We start from the raw sequence: 17,500 nt of genomic DNA, 5'->3' as shown, positions 1-17,500 counted from the left end.
GGCAATCTAAAGAAAAAAAAAATTGGCGCCGTCTTGAAAGCACACATGGAAATAAATGAATAAATAAGTGAAGCAAAATGAAATTATGAAATTTGCTTGCAAGAATTTCGAAATAAAGATCCCTCTCCCCGCCCCAACGGTTATGCCAAAAAAAAATGTTTTTCATTAAACATTTCTCATTAAAACTATTGAACTGCATGATTAAGAAAATAGTAAAAAAAAGGGCAAACAAGTAGTAAATTTAAATATTCTTATTGGATTACAAGCCATTCTATCACTGTAAGCAAATCAAGGTGCTCTGTCAAACATTACATAAAGCAAAGCACACGCCCATCCTCTTTAAAAATTGTGTATTATAAAAAAAAATAATAATATATTTGGCAAAGGAGCAGTAACTATGGGTTGTCAAGTCTCTGAAATAAATGCAGACGTTAATATCATGGTAATTAGTGGTACCACCGTGTAATAGCAGGTCCTTGTAGGTGAAAAAAATATATATGGTCGACTGTAGGGAAGGAAAGCATGGCGGACCACTATCGATTAGAAATTAATGTCTTTTTCGTATATAAAAAGATTTTATTAGTGTAGATTTATAATGAAAAAGGATATATTTGAGGATAGCTATTGGTTTAATTAATTAAGTTTCTCTCTTTTATTGCTTTGTTGCTTATTTACAAGTGAAAGATTTTCAATGATTTGCCACCCGACAAGAGAGCTGACGTAAGCATGACGTCACACCACATTGAAAATCATCAACATTATTTCCTGATCAATAGTGGTCACTTAATTAAATATTACGAGGTAAAGGCGTTGATCACAGGGGACAAGTACTGGATCTTTCAATTAAAAGAAGAAAAAAGTAGGTTAACGTACATATGGTTTAAGGTCTGCGAGAAGGGATCGTAACAATAAAGGAATTCTAATAATATAGATAATACCTCCTGTTATTGGAAAAAGGGTACAAATAAATCTCGTACTACTGTCAAAAGAAAAGGCCATCTTTAGTGATCAGTATATTATAGAATTCCATTATTGAACAAAGGGGTATACCCAAGCAACCATCTACTGCAAACCAAAACGCTCACGCTCGAGACATATTTCTTTTTTTTATTTCAAACGCATATCTCTTGACGACAAAGACGAAGACGACGCTTGCACAAATTCCTGTCTTCGCACATTTTGAAAGTGTACATCAAAAGCACACAGAACAAGAAGAGAAAAAAGAAAAAATGCATAAAAGTGCACACCCCAAGCTACCGATTTCAATTTTTTTCTGTTTTTTCTCTTTATACGTATCCTACCTAGGAGCTATGTCGGCACCTTGGCACAAGAACGTCGCGATTATAAACCACAATGAGTTTACGAGGTTGAAACAATTTTCTAACTCTTCCGGTTCCTCCACACAAGGGTAGGGGTTCGTCCATTCCTCGGGAGACATTCTGAGAGGAAGAAGAACAGTCAGTGACAAAAATTTCTCGCGAGTTCCGTCACCTTGGCGCGGAGGAGGTCGACGTGACGTTTTTTTCTTTCTTTTTTTTTCTCTCTTTTACAAGCTTTCTTCTCCTTCTCTTCCTATTTCTTCTTTTTCGTTTTATTGTTCTTTTATTGGTTGATCTTTATCTTTATCTTTTTTTTCTTCAGTTTTAGCTTATCAGTCTTGTTATTGTTTTTGTTTACTCTTCAGCTCTGCGTCTTTCGAGTAATTTTATTTTGGATGTACTTTTACCATGACGCAAAAATGAAATTAAGAATCTGAAAACATAATGATTGCCGGAAAGGCCATCATGAAAGCCATCATAAACTTCATGATAATTATTACAATAACTAAAATGATGGTAAAGGCAATTATATTGATAAAAATTATACCTTTAATAAGTATTATTATGATGATAAGATGATGATGATGATGATGATGATGATGATGATGATGATGATGATGATGATGATGATGATGATGATGATGATGATGATGAGATAATAACGTTAATGACAGTGGTATTGAAAATAATGTTAATGATATTGAAAATAATGATGATGATAATGATAATTATAATAATAATACTTATAATAATATTTTTAACAATAACGATAATAATAACAACAATGGTGATAATAATAACAATAAGAGTAATGATCATACTATTAATAATATAAGTAATGATAATAATATCAATAATAATATGATGAATGATAATGATAATGGTAATAATAATAAAATGATAATAATAATAATAATAACAATAATAAATAATAATAACAGTGATAATAATAAAGTATAATAGTAATAATAACAATATTGATAATAATGATGATAAAGACGTTAATAATAATGTCAATAATAATAATTATTATTATCATTATTATTACAATTACTATTATAATGCAGAATGTAGTATTATTCATTATATTTAAAATGTAATTCCAACAGGAAAGGAAAGGAGGGGAAAGGGAGAAAAAGAGAGAGAGAGTGAGAGTGAGAGAGAAAGGGAGAGAAAGAGAGAGAGAGAGAGGGAGAAAGAGAGAGAGAGGGAGAGAGAGAGAGAGAAGGTGAAGAGATAGAAGGAGAGAAGGAGAGAAGGAAGAGAGAGATGAAGAGGAAGAAAGTAGAGAGAGAGAGAGAGAGAGAGAGAGAGAGAGAGAGAGAGAGATGGACAGAGAAAGAGACAAACAGAGAGGGAAAGACCAAGAAATAAACAGCGACAGAGAGAACCACGAATACCGGAAGACAAACTGAGAGAACACAAAGAGACAACAAACAGAACTCCCAGGAATTCTAACCACACATCTAAGAACAAAATTCGGCGTCATGTTCTACCCTCTAACACCTGACCCCCGCCCCCTCCCCCCCTCCCCCAACTTCAAGATTCTATCGCCAATTTGCGCCGTCGAAGTTGGGGGGAAAAAATCGAAAAATAAAATCCCCCAAAAAAGGTTAAAAAAAAAAAATAAAAATAAAAATGAATAAATAAAAATAAAAAAGAGAGAGAAGAAAAAAGAAAACGATGATTGTAAAATCTAAATGTCTCAGCAAAAATGACGCAGTCGTCTTGTGGAAACGGACCACGATTTCGGAAAATGTCCTGACGGTGTGCCAAGGTTGTTCCACGACTTGAACGGAATTTGAACACGACCAATGAAGGTCATGCGGTACCAGACGGCGCCGCTTGCAACGCTTGGATGTTGCTTGACATGTTGCAGAATGAAGGAAAAGTCCATTCACTCGTTCTTATTCACAGTACTACATCCGAGCGCCTACGAAGAGCAGATGTAACTTAGTCGTGCAGAGGTCGTGCACACAGGCCGTGGAGTTATCTTAAATAATAACGACGTCGGAAGGAAGTCGTGGCAGGTCGTACTAATTCGCAATCTATCTCTTCGCCATCTTGCCAAGTCGTCGTGAGTCGTAACGACTTTTTTTTCTCGTGAAGTCGTGATGGGAATTTGGCGCTCATCAGGTCCATCCATAGATACGAGAATTTTTCTCTCTTTTTGGGCTCTTCACGAAACGGTACAAAAAAATGAAAAATAAAGAAAGGAAGAAAAATAAAGTAAACCAAAGAGCCTGAAGGCGGGGCAAAAAAAATCACAAAAGATTTTCGATCAAGAAGGGAGATAATAAGAGGTAATAATGAAGTCTTTTGCGAAGAGCCCACAAAAAAGAAAGAAAAATTGCCCGAAAAAAATGTCACATTATTTTTTCTCCATTGCCCTTCGTCTTTATATAAATATATATATACATATATATATATATATATATATATATATATATATATATATATATATATATATATTTTTTCTTTCTTTCTTTCTTTCTTTCTTTTCTTTTCTTTTCTTTTTTTTCAAATCTACCTCGGTATAGACGACATGACTTCGATTAATTTCCCGGTCCAAAAATAGGAAATGGAAAACCCACAGAACATACATACACATTAGAAAAAAAAATGAGAAGCAAAAACAAGATTACGTCACAACCTTACCGAATGATATAGTTTTTGTTTGTTTGTTTTTTTCTGCGGCAGTAGAAATCATCTACCACGAAGAGGGTGAAAAAGGGACCAAATTTTATAAATGGGTAATGAAGACTTTTAATTGTTAACGTCTATGAAGGTCTAAATTAAAAAATGGAAAAAAAACGAGGGTTTCACATCAGCCAACACTGAAAAAAAAAATAAAATCAATGAATAGATATCAAGCTAAATGAAAATGAAATAAAGAAAATGCAAGGAAAAGAGACTTGATAAACAAAGAAATACCGATAAACACCAACTTCACAGCAGAGTCACGAAGCTTGGGAGAACAATCAGAACAGCTACCAAAATATATATATAAAAAAAAACACATATGAAGAAAAGAAAATGAAATCAACAAATGAAAAGTAAATAAAAGAAAACAAATCTATTTAAAAGAAGGTAGAAAAAAAAGCAAGACCATTGGCTCAGTTATGGCCTTCGGGATAATTTTTTTTTTTCCTCGATTGTTCATGATGAAAACAGGAGGAAAAAAGAGAGATAGAGAAAAAAAAGTTGGTTCACTGACTCCGACATAGCTGTTTCACTAGGAGGGGGCGTGTCCAGGTTATAACATCATTTCGTGAGAGAATATATGTATATTTCTTACAAGGATTTCAGTATATACTAGCGTCATAGGGAAGCTGTTTCTCTAGATCTGTCTATTAATATAAAAAATCATAATAATTTTACTTTTTTTCCTGATTTCGAAGGGGGGGGGGGGTAAATTTGTGCCGGAGAAAGAAGTAAATGAAAATATAGAAGAGATATGTATTTTAGCGGTGCTAATGAAAGAGGTAATTCAAGAGAAAAATGTGAATCTTTAGCGGTGTCAATTAATTAAAGAGAAATGCATTTCTGGTAATTAGTTAAGAAAAAATATATATTATATTGGTATCAGTTACTAGAAGCAGAAACAAATACCTACTAAATTCTATGCTATTTAACAGATATATATTTTTTTGACAATTAAGGTCTCATAATTAGAGAGAAAATTGAGAAAATAAAGAAATAAAAGTTAAAAGTATTTTCTATATCAATTCAAAGAAGTCAATTAGGATTTTTTAATTAAATAATATATTAAGCAGAAATGAGCATGTGTCAGCTGTTTTTTTTTCTACTATTATTATTAGTTTATTTATTATTATGTTGTTGTTGTTACTGTACCGTCTGCTTAATAAAGAACTGAAAAAAAAGAAAATTGTTGTTTTTTGTACCAATTGAATAATAATGAATTGAACTAATTACAAAAGATAAGGCTAAATAAGAAGCAAATGCTACTTGTTTTATGACCAATTAAATAAAAAAAAAAGAAAAAAAAGGAAGAGAGAAACGAAATTTGCTAGACACGCCCCCTTCGAACGTGCTTGGGGGGGAATTAGAATAAATAATAAGAAGGATTAAAACCAATCTTGTGTTTTTTTTTTCATACTTGGGAGCAATGTCGGCGCCCTGACACAGGAACGTGCCAATAATGAACCATAGGGAATTGGGAAGTGTAAAAGAGTTCTCTAGCTCGTCCGGGTCTTGTATGCAAGGATACGGACAATCCCATTCCTCCGGCGCCATCCTGTACGAGGTTAAGTGTAGTCAGATTGGCTGCCTTTGTTACTCAGAATTCAGATTTTTTTTATTTTTTTTCTATGACTTTGTGAAAAGTATTTTTTGTTTTTTCTCTCCGAATGGTTGGATTACTTTTAGGAAGTGATTTGACTGGTTGAAGTATAACAGAAGTCAACTCAAAGGATTCGAATAAATGTAAGCTAAAAGTCATAGTATCCGTTTCTTTACATTTAGCTTCTTTGCAAAATTTTATTCAGTATTTTGCTTATCAAATGCACAGTAAGTGTATTTTTCTGCAAAAAGAAAAACAATTAGTTGCTGAGGATACAGTAAACATATGTATATATGTAGTGCAAGTATATAAACGTATACTTTGTAGGCTATATACATACATACATTATGTATGTGTGTGTTTGCATATATATATATATATATATATATATATATATATATATATTATATATATATATATATATATATATATATATATATATATATATATATATATATTTATATATACATATATATACATATACATACATATATGCATGTATATATATATATATATCCGGATATATATATCTATTTATATAATACATAATTTATACATGTATGTATGTATATGTCTGTATTTGTCCAAACACATATACGCGTGTGTGCGTATGGGTATACACACACACACACACCACATATTAATAATATATATATATATATATATATATATATATATATGTGTGTGTGTGTGTGTGTGTGTGTGTGTGTGTGTGTGTGTGTGTGTGTGTGTGTGTGTGTGTGTGTGTGTGTGTGTGTGTGTTGTGTGTGTGTGTGTGTGTGTGTGTGTTTACATACATACATACATACATATATATATATATATATATATATATATATATATATATATATATATATATATATACATATATATATAAATATATATACAGCGTGTATATATATAATTCCTCTCCGGAGGGGCCCCATCGATGACCTGCAAAGACTGAATATTCTGTAAGTGACGTCGGTAAATGCATCCTGATATCATGCAGGAGAGATGAGTGATGTTGCCTCTCTCGTCAGCGACCTGGCTGGAGCAGAACTGTCCAATAGAAACATAGGTGATACTAGCAATGGAAGTAGTAGTTATGGCAAGAATAATGAGACATTAGATCTACTTGAATACTTGAATAAAATTGTGTTGTTACCTTCTTGAATTGCCAAGAGTGAAGTACTTAAATGGATACAGGCAAATTTGAGGAAAGAAAAAAATGTACACACACACACACATATGTGTGCGTGTTTGTGCATACATAAATATATTTATACATATATATCCTACCAGTAAATGCTCACACGTACATACATGTAAATCCTACTTCACACTGAAAGACTCCTCTAAAGAACACGCAAAGCAACAAGAACTTCAAATCCGACACACAATCTGGATATCTTCCGCTTCTCTAACCTCCCCCCCCCCCTCCTATTTCCCTTATCATCACTCTCTTTTCATGAAATAAAACTTCCCCTCTCCGTCTTTTCCCCTCTCGCTTCCCTCCTATTCTCCTTTGTCAAGGGAAGTCAACAAAGCCAAGAATCCCTATTAGGCAAAACCTCGTCACATTATATCCTATGTATAACACTGCTCTCCCTATATAATGGCGACACATCTTAATAAATAAACACCAAGCACTTTTCGTACATTAACAGCGTGTCAACATAAAACCAGCCTATAAATATGTATAAGCATCCTATCAACACGTGAACACCCTTCAAGGTTACACACATCCTATCAACATCTACCTTTCCCTATAACATATCATCATCCTATCAACATCAACATACTCTCTGCTGTCCAAACACAATGCCAAACATATTATCAACATATCCCCTGTTATGCTTATACTACAGCAGCATAAGCTCCTTCCTAGCAACATAAGCTCTTTCCCTGCAACAAAAGCTCTTCCCCACAAACATATGCTCCTTCCTAGCAACGTAAGCTCATTCCCGCCAATATAAGATCTTTCCTAGCAACATAAGCTCTTTCCCACCAACATAAGCTCTTTCCCATCAACAGAAGCTCTTTCCTAGCACCATAAGCTCTTTCCTAGCAACACTATGTCACCATAACCCTATCCTTTGCAACAACAACTGAGTATATACCTCACTTCACTTAATCTTCTAAAAACTACTACTACAACAGGTACAACTACTATACTAACTTCTATACTACAACTATACTAACTACTCCTTAGCTAACTCTTTCACAACTACGACGCGAACTGGAGCAATCATAACTACAACACAAACGAACATCATAACTACAAGAACAACTAAAACAACTACAAGAACGCTAACTACAGCTACGACAATAAAAATACAAGAAGAGCCACAATTACAACGAAAGCAACAACAACAAAAAGCGCAACTACACGAAGAACCACAATTACAACAAAAACAAAAAAATACTACCACAATAACAAATAACCCCTCCCCTTATACTACAACAAACAACAAAACACACCCCCACACAAGCAAACAAATAAACATACAACCACAACAACAAAAACAACAGCAAAATACAACCCCCACACAACAACAAACACCAACAACCACAACAACAGAACACAACCCCCACACTACACCAAACAAAACAAAACAAACACCCCCACACAACAACAAACACCCCCAGCCACAGCTACACCAACTCAAGCGCCTCCCCTGACCTGGCCAAGATGAACAGAAGGACGGAGACCCCGAGGTACGCCGTAGCCATGTACAGCCAGACGTCGGGGGAAAAAGGGGACGTGAAGGAGAAGAGGCTGGGCGCCTTCTTCTGCGGTTTCTTGTAGATGATGCTGATGCCTGGGAGAGAGAAAGAAGATGGGGAGGGGGGTGAGTTTGTGAGGAGGGGAGGGGAAGGAGGAGGAGGGGTGGGTGGGGGGATTATGATAAGAGCAATAATAGTAATAATGGTAATGATAATGATAATAATAGTAATAATATTAATAATAATCATCGTCATAATAATAATATTAATAATAATAATAATAAATGATATTACTGTTATTATCATTATCATCAATATTATTATTATTATTATTATCATTATTATCATGATAATTAGCATTACCACTGTCATTATCATTATCCTCATCATCATGATCATTAGCATTACCACTGTCATTATCATTATCCTCATCATCATGATAATTAGCATTACCATTGTCATTATCATTATCATTATCATTGCCATTGCTATTAATACGATTATTACCATTAGTAGTAGCAATAGTAGTAAGAATAGTAGTAGTAACAGATCATCACAATTATCATTACTATTATTTTTATCATTATTCCTAAACATCTTTATCAATATTTTACTTTCTTATTCTTATAAATGTTATATTTTTGCCGGATAATGACCATGAAACTCCTTGCCTCATAAAACGATGGAAAAAATTACCAATAAAGTTAATTACTCGACAAGGGACAACTAAACCAAGCAAATATATATTCAAGAAGTTATAAGACACTTCGGCTGAATAAATAATAGCATTCCAATCCCACTATTACGTGAGATTCGATCCTCTATCAATGATGTAAAAAAAAATAAATAAATAAATAAATGAATAAATACATATATAAACAAATACATAAATAAACAGAATTACAAATAGAATCATAAATAACAACTAAATAGAGAAATGAATGAATAAATAAACCGAAAATTCAACAAAATCAAGAATATTTACCGAGGTTCATGAACGGCATGCTGAAGTCCACAGCCTCCTCTCGCTCGTATGTGATCGTGAAGTCGACGATGCCTAAATCTGCCTTCTGCTCGGGTAAAAGTCAGCATTATTGGGATTTGCAAGGTTGAAGGTCAGCATTATTGAGATTTGCAAGGATTAAAAGCTATTATTAATGGGTAATCCAAAGATAAAGAGCAGTATCTTTGGGTGTTGCAAGGATTAAAAGCTATTATTAATGGGAATTGCAAAGATAAAGGTCAATATTTTTGGGCTTTGCAAGGATTAAAAGCTATTATTAATGGGAATTACAAAGATAAAGGGATCTGCAAGGATTTGGGATTTGCAAGGATTAAAAACTTTTATTATTGGGATTTGCAAGGAAGTCACCGTTATTGTACTAACAGAACAAATTCATAATTATGGCAATTTACAAACGTCAACGTTATTGTACATTGCGAGGATGAAAGTTATAGGATTAATGGGGTTTGCTGGGATTTTAAAGAAAATCAATATCATCTTAATTTGCAAGGATAAAAGACAGCATTACAGAAGGTTGCCAGGGTAAACGTCCTTAATTTTCAATAATCTTCTAGGATAAAAGTAAGCATTATAGTAAACTCTGTAGTTTGCTAGGACGAAAGTCAATATTATCTTAATCAGCAGGGATAAAAGTCATTTTTTTTGCAATTTGCTCAGATAAAAATCTTTGCAATATTTTGCTACAGGAAAAAAAATCAATGGCACTGCAATTTTCTGGGGGGGGGAGGAGAAGTCATTGTTAATGTTGATGTCAAAAACCTCGGTGCCAGTGAGAACAATTAACACACTGGTAAAAACCCTTTATCATTAACCCCCATGCTCAAAGCAAAACCTCGACCCTCTCAAAAAAATGCTCTCTCTCTCTCTCTCTCTCTCTCTCTCTCTCTCTCTCTCTCTCTCTCTCTCTCTCTCTCTCTCTCTCTCTCGGTTTTCTCTATAATAGGTACTTAAAGGAAAAAGAAATCTCATGAAATTCGAAGAAACCTCCCATGAAACCTCAATGAAACCCTGAAAAGGCCATAGAACACCCCCCTCCAAAAAAAAAATTTATATATGAAACCCCGAAGCACCTTATATCTTATATCTATCTACCCACCTACCTATCTACTTATCTATCTACATAAACATATAAAAACATATAAAACCCAATGAAACCCCCCCCACCAAAACCCCCACCAAAAACACCACCCCAACAGAAACCGCCAGAGAGCCTCCCCCCCCCCAAAAAAAAAAAAAAAAAAAAAAAAAAAAAAAAAAAAACAGAAACCCACGTGATCCATCAGCTGTTTGACGATGCCGTTCCACTCGCCCGTGATCTGGTCTCTGCTGCCGTACGCCCCGTCAGGAACCAGTTTGAACGTGTAGTTGAAGCCCCTGATAAGCGATATCTCGTGGATGAGGTCGATGCAGAAGCCCTCGTACTGGTCGTTGCCGGCTAAGGGCATCGGGTCCTGTTTCATCATTACGTAAGGGTCGGCCTGTGGGAGAGAGAGGGAGAGGGGGGGTGAGTGGTGAGTGGTGAGTGGTAGGAAATAGGTGGTTGGTGGTGAGTGGTAAGTGGTAGGTGGTAGGTAATAGGTGGTGGGTGATAAGTGGTGAGTAGTGAGTGGTAGGTGGTGGGTGGTGAGGGATGAGTGGTAAGTTGTAAGTGGTAAATGGTAGGTGATAGGTGATAGGTGACAGGTGGTAGGTGTTGAGTGGTAAATGGTGGTGGTGGTGATGGTGGCGAGTGAGAGTGATAATGATAATGACAATAACAGCAACAACAATAACTATATCTTTCATTAACCCTTCCTCTTTTTATTTCCTTTCTATTCACTTCCTTTCAGCTTCCCCCGTCAGCCTTACCTTGGCGACCATCACAATGAGGGTCTTATTCTTGAGGTTCTTCTCCACCGCGCCCTTGGTGTCTGCCCACGATTTGGTGTAGTTCACGTGCCCACTCAGGCTCCACGTGCCCACCTGGGGAAGGAGAGAGAGGGGGGGGGAGGTGTGATGAGACAGAAGGAGAAAGAAGGACAGGGAGAGAAGAGGGGGAATAACTGAGAGACAAAGGCATAAAAAAAACACCCCTACTCTCCTAAAAATCAGAAAAACACAATTCTACTTTCAAGAAAAAAAAAAATAATAATAATAAATAAAAAATAAATAAATTAATGAATAAAAAAAAATATTAAATAAATAAATAAATGAATATATATATATATATATATATATATATATACATATATACATATATATATATATATATATATATATATATATATATATATATATATATACATATATATATATATCACACAAAAACAACAAAATCCCCAGACATCGAAACCCTATCGGGAAAAATCCCCCTTACCTCCCTCTAGCAAAAGACTCAAAATCCCGCCTCCCGCCAAACAGCCAAAGACCCACCTTCTTCAGCGTCTCGTTCTGATCCATCTCGACGATGTCCAGCTCGAAGTCGGACCTGAAGCCCATGCGGTCGAACTTCACCAGCCCCGTGAGACCGATGACCGGCCCGCTGTACGAGCTGAAGTTCCGCCCCATCTTGTAGCCCTCCCCGAACTGGGGGGGCGAGCCGTACTGGAGGGAGGGAGGGGCGTTACAGGGCGTATATAATGCATATAGGTCTATGTATACATATGTATATATATATATATATATATATATATATATATATATATATATATATATATGTATATATATGCATATATATATATATATATATATATATATATATATATATATATATATATTTATATATATATATACATATTAAATACACTCACACACACACACACACACACACACATATATATAGATAGATAGATAGATAGATAGATAGATAGATAGATAGATAGATAGATAGATATGCATACAGATAGATAGATAGATAGATAGATAGATAGATAGACAGATATAGATATAGACATAGATGTCGATATGTTTGTATATATATATATATTTTTTTTTTTTTCAAGACAGAGAAATAAGCATACACGACAAAATAGAAAATGAAGAATAACAACAAACAACAAGAAAGAAACAAAAAAAATATAACAATACGAAAAAAAAATCAATAGAAATGTCCAAAATGCAGCGAACTCACCCACTTCATGTAGTTTATGAGGGAGTCGCCATGTTGCCACGTCTTGTCGCCCTCGCAGTACACCTTCTCGATGTCGACGTCGTGGGAGCTGCTGAGGGTGTCCAGGCCCTTGGCGAACAGGGACACGGCGTCGTACATGAGGGCGGCCTCGGTCTGCGCCAGGGGAAGGGGAAGGGGGGAGGGGAGGGGGAAGGGAGGGTGGAGCGTGGAGGAGAGGGGAGGGTGGAGGAAAGGGGAGGGGAGGGGAAGGTGGAGGGTGGAGGAGAGGAAGGGGAGAAGGGGAGAAAAGGGGAAAGAGGGGAAGGGAGAAGGGCGGAGGAGGGAAGGGGAGAAAAGGAGGGGAAGGAGAGGGGCAAGAGAAAGGGGAGAAGGGGGAAGAGGGAAAGGGGAAAGAAACGAGGGATTGGGGAAAGAGGGGGGTAGGGAGTGTAAGTGGCGGAGGGGAAGGGAGAAGCAATGAGGCAGAGGGGAGAGGGGGAGAGAGAGCAGATAAGGAAGAGGGAGAAGGACAGCGACGAAGGAGAGGGAGAGCAGGAGGAGGAGAAAGAAAAGGTTTAAATAAGAATAACTTTACCCAAAATACCCCCCACCCCCCAAAAAAAATCCAAAACACCAAAAAAAAAAAAAAAAAAAAACACCCCCACCCCCACAAAAAAACACCCCACCAAAAAAAAAAAAAAAAAAAAAAAAAAAACAGACCCGAATCCCCAATCCCTCCTCACCGTGACTTTGAGCAGATCCGGCGTGAGGATTCGTGCAAATCTTCTCTCGCCGAATTTCCAATCCTCGACGATGTGATGCAACTTCTTGGGGTCAATCAGCTGGATTCCGGTGATGTTTGTGCCCGAGTACTTAAATTCTTCTAAATCCACTTGGTTGAAGTCCTGCCGGTGGATGGAGAGAGAGTGGATTGGGTGGAAGGGATAAGCAGATGATGGATGGACTGGTGGAGTGGATGAATAGATAGTGGATGGAGAGATAACGGATGGAAAGAGTGGATGAAGGGAGGGTGGATGGATTAGAGAAACGGATACGTAGATGATAGATGGATTGGTGGAGCGGATGGAGAGAGAGTGGATGGATTGGTGGAGCGGATGGAGAGAGAGTGGATGGATTGGTGGAGGGATGGAGAGAGAGTGGATGGATTGGTGGAGCGGATGGAGAGAGAGTGGATGGATTGGTGGAGCGGATGACTAAATAGTGGAGATAGTGGATGGATAAGTGGAACGGATAATAGCCAGTGGATGGATTGGTGGAATTCGTAAGTAGAAAGTAGATGAACTGATGGAGTGGATGAGTATATAACAGAAAAATTGGTGGAATTAATAGGTTGATAATGAACACAGATGGAATGAATGGACAGAAAATAGATTGATGGGATAAATATATAAATGATAAATAGAGAGAATACATAGATAGATAATAAATAAGTCGACACAATTTCAGACGAAAGGTAGATAAAGGCAGTTAATAAATAGATAACAAGTTGCTAAACGGAATGAATAAATACGATAAATATATGGAAATGCATGGAAATGAAAGGGAAGTAGAGAAAAAGACAGATAGATTGTAATAGACGATAGATGGCTGGATGAAATAGACAGTTGATAGATGGATGAAAATTGTACAAACTCTAGGGTAGATAGATAGCAATGCAATAAATATAGATGCAATATACATACAAGGATAAATCAATATTTAAAAAAAATAAAAAATAATGAAAAAAATTGATAAAAGCAATGTGACTAACGAATAACGAAATAATTTAAATTATAGAATAATTACGTGAATGAAATACAAAGATAACCTCCACAAGAAAAAGAATGAGACAAAATGTGAAAAAATAATTTCATACAAGTTTCTTTAAGTGATGAAATGATGTTATTTCACACAAATCAAAAACACGCACGAGTACACACACACACACACACACACACACACACACACATACATACACACACACACACACACATACACACACACACACACACACACACATACACACACACACACACACACACACACACACACACACACACACACACACACACACACACACACACACACACACACACACACACAAAATCCTAAAAAAAAAAAAAAAAAAAAAAAAAAAAATATATATATATATATATACATATATATATATACATATATATACATATATATATATATATATATATATATATATATATATATATATATATATATATATATATATATATATATATATATATACTTATAAGCACAAAACAAAATAACACAACACAAGAATACAACAAACACCCATATCCCTCCATCCCTGAAAAAAAATACACACACAATTATTATTATTATTTTTTTTTTTTTTATACTTACAAGCGAAGTGATAAAATAATTATAATACTCTCCCATGAGGCCGATCTGCGCCGCTTGCTTCAGCACGGTGTAGATAAGGCTACTGTGAACGTCGAGGACAATGCGCTTCTGCTGAGCTCGGCGAATCTCCTTCAGCAGCGGCCTGGGGGGGGGAGGAGGGGGGGAGGTCAGTAGAGAAGATAGGGGAGAGGGGGGAGAGATAGGAGAGGGAGGGGGGCAGTTAAGAAGATAGAGGGGGGGGAGGGGGGGCAGTTAAGAAGGTAGAGGGGGGGAGAGGGTTTGTTTATATTGTTTTTGTTTGTTTGTTTGTTTAATAGAGAGGTAAAACGGGGGGGGGGAGAGGGGAGAACGGGAGATGTCAGTAAAGAAGTTAGAGGGGAAAAGAGAGAGTTTGTTTACGTGTATTTTGTTTGTTTGTTTGAGTAAATAAGATAGTGGGGGAAAAATAGTTTGTTTTTATATATTTTGTTTGTTTATAGAGAGAAAAAAAAATTGTTTGTTTGTTTGAGTAAAGAAGATAGACGGGAAAAAAGTCTCTTTATTTTGTTGTGGTTTGTTTGTTTTTTTGAGTAAATAAAAAGAGGGGAAAACGAGGGTTGGTTTATATATTTTTTGTTTGTTTGTTTGAGTAAAGAAGATAGAGGGAAAAAGAGGGTTTTTTATATTTGTCTGTTTGTTTGTTTCCGTTACTGCTATTGCTGTTTTGTTATTTTTCTGTATTGTTGTTGTTTTTATATGTATTGCTGGTGTTATTTTTGTTGTCATTGGTTAGTTGTTATCGTTTTTTGTCATTTTTATTATCCTTCCCGTTCTCATTATCATTTTCACTACTACTATCATTACCATTACTCTCATTATCATTATTTTATCTTTATCATATTAATTAATATAATTATATCTATTATTGTTTCTATATCTGCTCTTTCTCTCTTTCTCTCTTTCTCTCTCCTTCTCTCCTTCTCTCTTTCTCTCTTTCTTTCCTTCTCTCCTTCTCTCTTTCTCTCCTTCTCTCTTTCTCTCCTTCTCTCTTTCTCTCCGTCTTCCTTTCTCTCCTTTTATCTCTCTCTCTCTCTTTCTCTCCTTATCTCTCTCTCTCTCTCTCTCTCTCTCTCTCTCTCTGACTCCCTTTGTCTCTTTCTCTCCTTCTCTCCCCCTCCACGCCCCCTTTCAGCCTCCAGCTCACCTGAAGTCCTCTCCCTCCAACTGCCGGACGGTGACTGAAAACGCACTTTCCCTCAGCAGCGTCTGCACTCTGACCAGGGCGTCGTTCGTGTCGTAGAGGATCACGAATTCCTTCCATTTCAGAGCCAAGAGGATTTTGCGGTAGGCCTGCGGAGGATGAGAGAATTAGAAGGAAAGGATGAATAAATATGTGGAATGATGAATATTAGAACCGATGTGAAAAAAATGAGGGATGAGGAATTTTAAAACCGATGTGAGAAATCGAGGAATGATGAAGATTATAACCGATGTGAAAAATGTGGAATGGTAAATGAAGAAATGATAATAGACTGCATATTGTTTTAGTATAATTTGGTAAATCCAGGGGTTGTTGGATAGAAGTCAAAGCAAGCAAATGAGATTTTTATTGAGGGTGAGGAAATGGGAGGGGAAGGGAGGGAAACGGGGCATTGGGGGGAAGGGGAAGAAAATGTGGAAAAGGAAGATGGAGAGGGGAGAGTAGGGTAGGGGATTAGAAAGGCAGGAAAGAAGTGTTAGACGGGGGGGGGGCATGACAGATCAAGCGAACATATCTACTTGTAACTCTTTAAAATGACATTTACTCTTTTACCAATATTTCGTTTACCATAAACTCATGTTTTCCTAACTGAAGAAAATGTACGGCGGTAAAGCATTATTACTAACCATTACCATTTCTAAATAAAATCACCAAAAATTAAAATACTTTAGGTTCGTATACCATTATTTATTATGAAATGTATGTGTTTGCGAGTCTGTTGTATGTGCCAAATACACGTGCTGGTATAGGTACATCATCAATAACGGTATGCTCATGCTTGAGCAGCATTGGACCTCTCCACCATCCTTCGCCACTCAACTCGATCTTGCGCTTTTCTTTCCACTTGTACCATCGACAGCCCGCAAATATCTTTGATGTCGCTCCGCCTTGTCTTTGGTTTGCCTCTTCCTCTCTTTCCTATCACCATCCCTGTCAGCAAGTTTTTCTCAATACTATTACTTCTCATCACATGACCAATAAACTTTAGTTTCCTTTTGTTCAAGATGCCCAACAGCCGGTCTTTACAATTTACTTTTCTCAGCACTTCATCAATCGTTTTCTTCTCCGTCCATTTGATACATAGTTTTCGTCTGTAACACCACATTTCAAAACTATTGATCTTTTTCTTGTCTATCTTCTTCAGCACCCAACATATGACGCAATTAGGAAAACTAATGAGTTCAATAACCTCAGCTTTGTCCGTAAGGTAATGCTTCGGTCTTTCCAGATGTTATTGAGAGCAACTGTGGCGTTTTTGGCAATGGAAATTCTTAATATAAGTACATAAACACTATAAATACCTTTGTATCTGTTTTTACGCACCTTCAACCGTTCTCTATTCCGTCGATAGATTGATATATTTGATTATCAATCGGAGGATACAGGGACAACATCAACTTAACGACATGAAATCACCACCACCCACCAACACCACTAT

General features: G+C 36.2%; 1 pseudogene; it reads right to left on the bottom strand.

Moving 5' to 3' along the window:
- Nucleotides 1-17,500, bottom strand: part of LOC119597632 — a 45,193-nt pseudogene that overhangs the window by 26,135 nt on the left and 1,558 nt on the right.

The sequence above is a fragment of the Penaeus monodon genome, chromosome 39 (genome assembly GCF_015228065.2).
Source record: "Penaeus monodon isolate SGIC_2016 chromosome 39, NSTDA_Pmon_1, whole genome shotgun sequence".
In the NCBI taxonomy this organism is placed as follows: domain Eukaryota; kingdom Metazoa; phylum Arthropoda; class Malacostraca; order Decapoda; family Penaeidae; genus Penaeus; species Penaeus monodon.
This window is presented reverse-complemented; position numbering and strand designations above follow the sequence as displayed.